A 9,263-nucleotide genomic window follows, 5' to 3' on the forward strand; every position below is an offset into this window, starting at 1 on the left:
ATACGGACAGAGTTTTGATCACTAAGTTTTTGACATTGTTGATTGTTTTATCCAGTTTCACTATTTCAGTTTCAATTTCAGTTTCAGGGATGAAATCATAGTAAACACGCAAGATGTATAATGACTTCAATCACAACATGCTAACCCTACGGAAGTTGGCTTAGAGAATAAAACCTTTGCTTGTAGACTCAGGTACACACCAAATAGATAATTATAATATGACCATTGAGTCTCACGCAATGGATTCTCAACACTGTATTAGCTTATGCCAAATGCTAATGGGGGCACAAAATGGCAAGTATCTTGGGAGAGTTACTATCTCTGTTGCACAAAGATTATCCCCCTTTCAGAGGGTAATCAGTTAGCCTCTATCTTATAGTTCTTAGTCAGGAATTCCATTTGAAATTACCCCTTGAAGTCATGCAAGCATGATTGAGGCCTATAACTCGACAAGGTACCAAAACACGTTGTAGTCACATAAACATGATTGAGACCATGAGGCCCTACAAAATGCTCGATATGAGAGATCTCAAAGAGAAAACTCAAATAATCCCGCCCTTTGAGACTTTAATCACCAGAGGCCTATTTATTATAGTGAGTTGGAATGCTCAGGTCCAGCTATACTCACTTGGGTCGTTCTCACATGGTGATTACTTTTTCCCACTATGACAGGCCCACTAAAGGTACACAAATCTCAAATTTAGAAAAAGCTTCGAGGGTCTAGATTTATGATTGTCTATGCAAACAAGAGCATACTCTCCTACCTCTTAGATTTTTCTTAAAACACAAAAGACTGATTTGTTCATTAACTAGATAAAAATAATAATTAAACTAAGTATGCAAAAAGTAAACTAAAATGCAATAATCTCAAAGCATAATATCTTCCATGACTCTAGAGAAAAAACTGGACAATAACAATAAATCTCCAAGGTGTTTTGAATGAGAGATGAAGGCTGAATTTATAGAGACTCAAAAGAGAGACCAATGGTCAAGATCGATTAACAATGAGTGGTTGAGATTTCTCAAGAAAAAGCACAATCCAGGTTAATTGAAATAATTGAGAGATTAGATTAAGTTATTCTTGAGATAGATTCCAATTATAGCTTGATTGAATGCATTCAAATTATAAGTTTGAGTTTGCATTGGAGATAAATTTAGTTGATTCCATACACTTTTCTTTAATTCGCTCAAGATTTTTATTTAGAAAAAGTCTTTTCAATATAATTGAACCTCTTTCCTCAAGAAAAGATTTGAGTTTTAATTTTCAGAGAAAATGATTAATTCAATTTAATTGTTTTTTCTGATTTATCAAGTCATCTAGATTTTAGAAAAAGAAATATCTTAAGTTTGATTTCTTCTTTGATTTTAATAGTTTTCTTTTGTAGATTAATTCCTCTTTTTATGATTAATCTTTTTTTGTAATATAATTCCTCTTTTTGTGATAAGTCTCTTTTTGTAAATTAATTCCTCTTTTTATGATTAAATAGCAAATTTATTTATTAATTAAATATGCTAGGATATTTAATTAAATAAATAGGATAATTGATCAAAATATTTTACTTGGAATGATTAATTAATTAAATAAATATTTAATTAATATTGAGTGATTAATTTGCCATGTAACATTAATGATTGAAGAATTAATTAATTAGGTACTCAAGGTTGATTTAATTGTCTTTGGTTAGGACCTTGGTGATGCTGTTGAGATTAGAGACCCATGGTTTAGGTGACCATTTTTAGGGTATTACAGGAAGTTCCTACACCATGCCTACATTTGATGCTTTCACAGAAATGTTGATGGAACAATCTAAGTTGTTGAACATGGGGATTCTTAAGTCTTCAAAGTCCAAGGCTTTGGTTGCTAATGAAGGGAATCAAGACAAAGGTTCCAAAAAGAAGCAAAAGTAATCTAAGTCAAAGCCGCAAAAGGAAAAAGAGCAATCATCCTCTCCATCACAAGGCGAACCTTCATCCTCTTCCAAGAAGGGGAATACACCTAATAAGGAGAAACCAACTTGTGCTGATTGCAAGAAGTATGGTCATGATCAGCATCATTTCCATGCCAAAAAGGTTGATGGGTTAAAAAATCTCCTTAAGAAGAAAAAAATCAATTTTCTATCCACCTACAACAAAAAGGAATTATCTCCTTCCACTTCCTCACATTCTAAGGGAAAAGGGAAAGCATTTATGGCTAAAGTAGGTTCTTCATAGCTAACAAGGCATCAACCTTTTTCCCATTCCCATAGTGAGTGATCTGGTAGATAGAGAGAAGATTGGTAGACAACTTAGGAACATAAAGAACATTCTCAAATGTCCATCATCCATGGAAAATAAACCTTTCCCTTCTACTTCAACTTGTGTATCATCACCTTTGCGCCCGTAGCCAAGATGAACTCCTTTCTCTTGACACTTTCTATTGTCGCAACTCATGATTGGGCTATCTATTAGATGGATGTGAAGAGTGCTTTTCTTCATGGGCATCTTGATGAGGAGATATATATGGAGAAGCCGTAGGGTTTCATCCATGATTCTTCATTGATTTTCTAATTGAGGCAATCTATCTATTGCCTTAAGCAGACCCCTAGGGCTTGGTACACCAATATGGATTCCTTCCTTCTCTCAGCAGGGTTCACCAGGTGTCATTCCGATCTAAACATCTACATTTTGCAATAGGATGACTCACACTTGATACTTGTTCTCTATGTTGATGACTTGATCATTACAGAGCCCACCTCATCCATCATTAGCAGTGTCAAATCTGCTTTGCAAGACAGATTTTCTATGACTGACTTGGGTCTTTTGCACTACTTTCTCGGGATAAAGATTTACAGTCACCTTTTGGGATTACACTTTCACAACCCAAGTATGCTTGTGATGTACTTGCATGATTCCACATGGCTGATTGTAATCTTGCATTGACTCCCTTTCTTTTAGGAGTCAAGATTGAGGATAAGTGTTGCACTCCACTTGTTGATGGCACATTGTATCATCAAATTGTGAGTAGTCTCATCTACATAACTCACACAGGCCCTCACATTTCATTTCTGGTTGGCATGGCTTCATACTTTATGTATGAACCACATGAGCTTCATTGGAAAACCGCTAAACACATCTTACACTACACACAGGGTACACATCATTATGGGATTCACTATATAACAGGTACATGACTTTGCTTAGTTGGTTACACAGACTCTGATTGGGTTGCTGATCTTGATTATTATAAGTCTACTTTAGGTTACAGCTTCCATCTTGGTTCAGGTCCCATTTGTTGTTAGAGCAATAAGCAACATGCTATTGGGTGAACTCACAATACTGGTTCCCACTTTTTGACCAACTTTGACACTTATATGAATATTTTGAAAAAAACCTTCACTTTCCGACACCTATAACTTTTAAACCGTTAAGAATTGGAAGATGATATAAACTAGTGATTTTTAACATCTTGTTTGTAGATTCTAAATATATATTTTTCAAATTTGTTTGAATAAAATTTTATTGATTTTTCCATCTCCCTCAAAAAGTAGTTTTTTATAGCAAACCACATTTTTTAAGAGTGATGTGCATCCTGAAATGCATAATTTTTTTTTTATAAATGATAAAAACTTAATTCTTTTGAATTTTAGTTTGTAACATCAATACCCAGGGCATGCAGTTGGTTTGATAGTGATATGTTAAACATTTTTCATTTTATAAAGTGTTGAATCTCGACTAATTATAATTTAGATATAGGTGTACGTTTGAACACATAACTTGTTCTATATATATCAAAATTCAATTTTCTTTTTTTTGTTAGAAAGAAAACATCAATACCTAGTGCATAGATAATTTTTAGAATTTTTTTGAATTAGTTTACTATTTTTCCCAATGCATTGAATAAAGAAGTTCATGTTCGGTGAAAAACCTACATTCATAAGAAATAAAATAAAAATATATTAATAAAATTAAATATATTAAAAGTTATACTATTTGGAAATCTTATAATAAGGACTAAATACTTTTAAAAAAAACTTTTAAATGGATTAATTTGACCCCCCAAAAGCTAATGTAAAATTGGTTTTTTATCAGCATTTGATAGATGCAAAGGAGACTCCATTGCAAGTATGATTTAGAAGTAGAGAGGTTCTATCCAAGAAATTTTGACCTAAGAGCCTTTGATTTAACTCTCTTCAATTAATTACTTAAAATGGGACCTCTTAAAGCTTAAATCATTATATTTTTTAAAAAATGTATGATTTCAGCAAAAATCAGGACATACCAAAAAGTGGGAACCAGCTTTGTGAGTTCACCCTATTCCTCTCTCTTTGACTGAGGCTGAGTATCAAGGGGTTGTTAACACAACAACTAAGGCTATTTGGATTTAGCATATACTCACAGAGTTTGGGTTCTCCACTCCACGACTGATAGTTCTACATTGCAACAATCAGAGTGCTATTGTGATCTTGAAGAACTCGGTCCAACACTAATGGACCAAGCACATCAAGATACATATGCACTACATTAGAGAGTTGATTTAGGAGTAGGTCATTGACTTGCAGTATTGTCCTACAACATAGCAGGTTGCAAACATATTCACCAAACCTTTAACTAAGGGAAAGTATCATTAGTTGTGAGCTCCCTTGGGGGTGCAAGACATTTCATCAATGGGGTCAGTTCACTTCTCCTTCCTCTCTTATGGGCAGTGTTATCCCTTTCAACATTTGTGAGAGATTGCATTGCATAGGTTTACTTGCATTTTCATATTACACATGGGTCCCTATCATGGCCTAGTATCTAAGACCCATCTTGCATTGGTTAGCTTGAGTCTACATTTCCCTAAGTTGCACTTAAGGGGAGGTGTTGGTGTAATTATTTATTCTTATAGGATATAATTACACTCTACTTAATTTGACTTAGGATAATTCACCTCATCTTGATGAATACTAAGAGGGGGGGTGAATTAGTATACCAAAAAATACTATAAACAAACCCTTAAATAGTTTAGTAGATAACCGGTACAACATATTTACTAATAAATCGGTTAAGATAAATGCAAACCAAATAGCAAACAAAGCATTCACCCACAAGAGCACAATCACCATAACACAAGATATTTGACGTGGAAACCCAAATGGGGAAAACCACAGTGAGCAAAAACTCACAAGTAACTATTTGCAGAATAGAAACTAGACCAGTTAAGGTCAAACTGGTTAAGGTCATACAGTGTTCTTCACCAGAACAGATCCTATTAAGAATCTAGATCTCTATTAGGAGAAAAGTCCTGTTAAAGACTACCTTGGTAGAGGATTTTAGATCCACAGTTGTGAACCACCTTGTTAGAGGATTTACAAAGGCTTTGCCAGGCCTACCTGATTAAGGGTTTCAGACTTGTCAAAGATGTGAGTAATCAACAAGTGAGTGATCTAGCTAATAGCACAATTTGCTTAATTAGATCCTTGATAGATCATTGCTAATGCATTTTAGCATTACTTCAGTCTTCAATATCTCCACACTCTATCTCTTCACACAGACTTAATCTTCTCTTCAATGATTACACATAACCTCACATACATTCTCTCATACATGCAAACCCTAGACATGATGTCCTTATAAAGGAATTTGATTTCATGTCAGTCCAATAGGATTAGATTACAAGTTCCTAGGTTTAGTGCATCTGGACACATTTGGTAACATGACACAAAATCACCGCCAAAGTGTCGGTGGATGATAACTCATCACACATTACAGAAATATCAGTTGGTAACTCATCACAGAGTAATATTTGTTGGTAACTCATCACAAAGTAATACCGGTTTGACAAAAATGAAGACTGGAAAATATTAACTACCACTTGGGTCCTTCATACCGCTTAGGATCCTCAAACCATTTCTGATCCTCGAACCACTTGGGGTCTCCATACCACTTGAGTTCTTCAGTCAATCTATGACTGATAAACATCTTCTGCAAAACACTGATAGTCTAAAGACTATACATTCAATAATACACAATACCAGTTGGAGCAATTACCGGTTGAGCATAACCCATATGACAAGAAAGTGTGTGTCCATCAATGACAATCAAAAACATCATCAAAATGCCAACAATCTCCCCCTTTGACATTGATGGCAACACTTAGGAAAATTTTGACATCTAAGTGTTTGACAGTAAAAATGCCAGAATCAAAATTACTCCCCCTAAGCATATACACTATCCCTTTCTATAGAAATTACAATATACACTACTCCCCCAAAATGGTAACATGAAAGTATACATGAAATGGTAACATTCACCAAAATTTTAAATACTACTCCCCCTTTGCCAACAATGACAAAGTAATACAGAATAACCCCTGTTTCCTTATATATAAAAATAGAGTAAATATTTATGACAATAAAGAATGAAACTTATCAAAAATAGATTTAAAGTCCTGCATAAGAGTTTTCATGGCCAATGTCCATGACTTAAGTAATGAGGTAGCAACCTCACTTTCAGTCTGCATTTGGAATACCAGTTCTTCCATTACATCAATGGTACTCATTTCTTGAGTTACCGTGATGGCTTCTAGGTTAAGAAAACATTTCTGAAGAATCTACAGTCTTGGCAATACGACCAGTTGAAGCTCCTACAAATATTTGGTCTGGTTGCAGATTTTTGATTCCATTATGGCAGTTTGAAGTTGATACTGATGAATTGTTTTCCCATATGTAGTGAATGAATCATATGGCATCATGAAGTTGCTTATATATTCTTGTAACTCTGATTGGAGTTTATCTTTTTGTTTAAGCACATCATCTCAAAATAGATGGGGTTGGCAAATTTTACTTAACAGTAATTTGCCCTCATCCATAGCAACACTGATATCCTTCTGCTATTTTATAAGTTGTGACTGAAGCTCATTCATTTTCTTGATGAAGTTAGTGTTGAGTTCCTTTTCATGATTCTTCTTCGCAGTGGCTACAACAACATCTTCTAGGCATTTTACCTAGTCCTCCACTATGGTACAAAGAAGCTTAAGCTTGACTAGAGAGGAATCAGTACTGGGGAGGTTAGTACTAGGAATCAGATTGGTAAGGGTGTCAACAACAGTTTGTATGACACTCTGTTCCTTCTTCCTCCGCAATGCTTCTAGTCTCTCCTGTGCAAGTTTTATGCTTTGAAGTAGCTCATACTCATCTATTGTTTGAAGATCAACTAGACTGGCAGTGTCAACCTGTTTGGTTTGGTCACCGGTTGCCTTTGGAGTCACCGCTTGTTTGTTCTTTTCTTCTTCCTTCTCCTTTTCTTCTCTTTTCTTTTCCTCTTCTTTCTTCCTTTGCTCTTCTTCCTATTTTTTCTTTTCTTCCTCCTTCTTCCTTTATTCTTCCTTCTTCTTGTCTTCTTCTTGTTTCCTCTTTTCCTCTTCCTATTTCCTCTTCTCCTCTTCTTTCCTCTTCTCCTCTTCTTTTCTTCTTTTCTCTTCTCTTCCTCTTTCTTCTTCTCTTCCTCTTTCTTCTCCTTGTCTTGTTTCTCTTTCTCAGTTGTTTCTTTTTCAAGAGTGACATCCTCAACATCCAAGGCATCAACATCAATGGTGTCAATTTGCTTTGTCACTCTTTCCCCTTCATTGTCAAATACCTCATCCAGTTTGGCTGAGGATAGGTCAGGTTCTTGTTCAGCCTTCCTATTGGCCTCAGAAACTTGGTGTAATCTAACAACAACTTTAGCATGTAAATGTGTGTCCTTCTCTACTTCAGAAGCTCTTCCTTCTAGCAGTCTGAGTCTTCTCCTTCTCATGAAAAAGAGGCCTTTGTTTTTATCCATTATCTCAAATAATTCTGAATTTGAAGCATTAGGAAAATATTGTACAAAAATTTTCTCCCTGATCTCCTGTTCTTTCTCAATGGCAATGCGCCATTTATTATCTAAAGAATTATATAAAGAATTTGTTGTAACTGATCTACTTTTTGATGGCGACCGATCATTAACACATAAATATTTAATGATTTCCTGCTCTACTTCTTCTTTCTTATTATCATTAAAATCATCAAAATACTCCTTGAGATCATCAAGCACTTTTCTCCTAATATTCTTAATAGTCCTTTGACAATGTGTCATCGGTTTATAAGAGGAAATATCTATATTTATCGATGTTGAGGTTGCAGGTGCATTACCGGTAGATTTTTCCTTCTTTCTTGATTGTCTTGTCTTCTTAGGTTGAATTTTTGGTTTAGTATCCTTTGACTCCAGTGAGCTGGTTTTGGCTTTCTGCTTCCTCTCAAAGACTTTTAGCAAGTAACCGCTTGGTCACTTTTGGACTGGCAGAGGTAACCAGTGCAGATATCGATGGCACTGCTTTATCCTTTTTTTGTTTTGGTTCTTCAACCAGTGTTACCCTCTCCAAGTAAGTGTTGGTTCTCTTCTTCTTAGAATCTAGCAGTGAGGCAAGTAGGGTAGAGGCATACCAGATCAACATGTCATTCACCACTTCATAACCCATAGGTTCAACAACTTCATTTCTTGGTTCCACCGCTTCCATTATAGATTCATCTACCTTTATTGTGAAGAAAATATCATCTTCATACTTCTTCACAATATCATCTGATATCCTCATTCTCAGGTTTATTTTCTTCCTGAATTCATCAAAGTACTTTTTAAGAACCTCAGGATATCCAGTTCCCACTATTTGTAGGCTTTCCTTGATTTGTCTCAAGACCGGTAGGTCAGCAGACCATTGCACATCACCTACTATAGAGAAATAACCTTGAAAGTAGAAGAATAAGCTGACTGGAAGTTGTCCAAACCTGAACCTTAAATCACTATCCTATTTGATGAATTTTAGGTTCAACAATAACTGCTTCTGTAAACAGGTACATAGGTCAAATGTAGCATTTTCCATGATCATTCTGTAAGCAGCATTTACTGCAACAGCAGGGACAAAATTCATCCTGCTGGCATAGAATATCTGGTAACCAAACACCATGCAAGCATACTTCACTAGATCATATTTGATGGTGTTGACGGTCATCGCCCGTTGGTCGCTCAAAGAACTGGTGAGTTTAGTCATTTCGATTTTGGTGATCTTCCTTAGAGCTGGCACCTCTCCAATGTTATAGAAACTAGTTACAACATGAATTGCTTCTGGTGTAATGTCATGCATCCTCTTAAGATACATCTTATCACCATGTACTCTGCTCAGGATGATGCGGATGTGTTCTTCTATGAACTCTTCCAGAAAATATACCGCATTGTGCAGTTTCTTCTTCTCAAGGATATTAAATTTAGGTTTGATCTTCTTATCATCCTCA

At 35.4% G+C, this 9,263-nt stretch overlaps 1 pseudogene; it reads right to left on the bottom strand.

Moving 5' to 3' along the window:
- Positions 1 to 8,938, bottom strand: part of LOC131027006 (L-ascorbate oxidase-like) — a 101,560-nt pseudogene extending 92,622 nt beyond the window's left edge.
- Positions 8,939 to 9,263: the final 325 nt, after the last annotated feature.

This window comes from Cryptomeria japonica, chromosome 10 (assembly GCF_030272615.1).
Source record: "Cryptomeria japonica chromosome 10, Sugi_1.0, whole genome shotgun sequence".
Taxonomy (NCBI): Eukaryota; Viridiplantae; Streptophyta; class Pinopsida; order Cupressales; family Cupressaceae; genus Cryptomeria; species Cryptomeria japonica.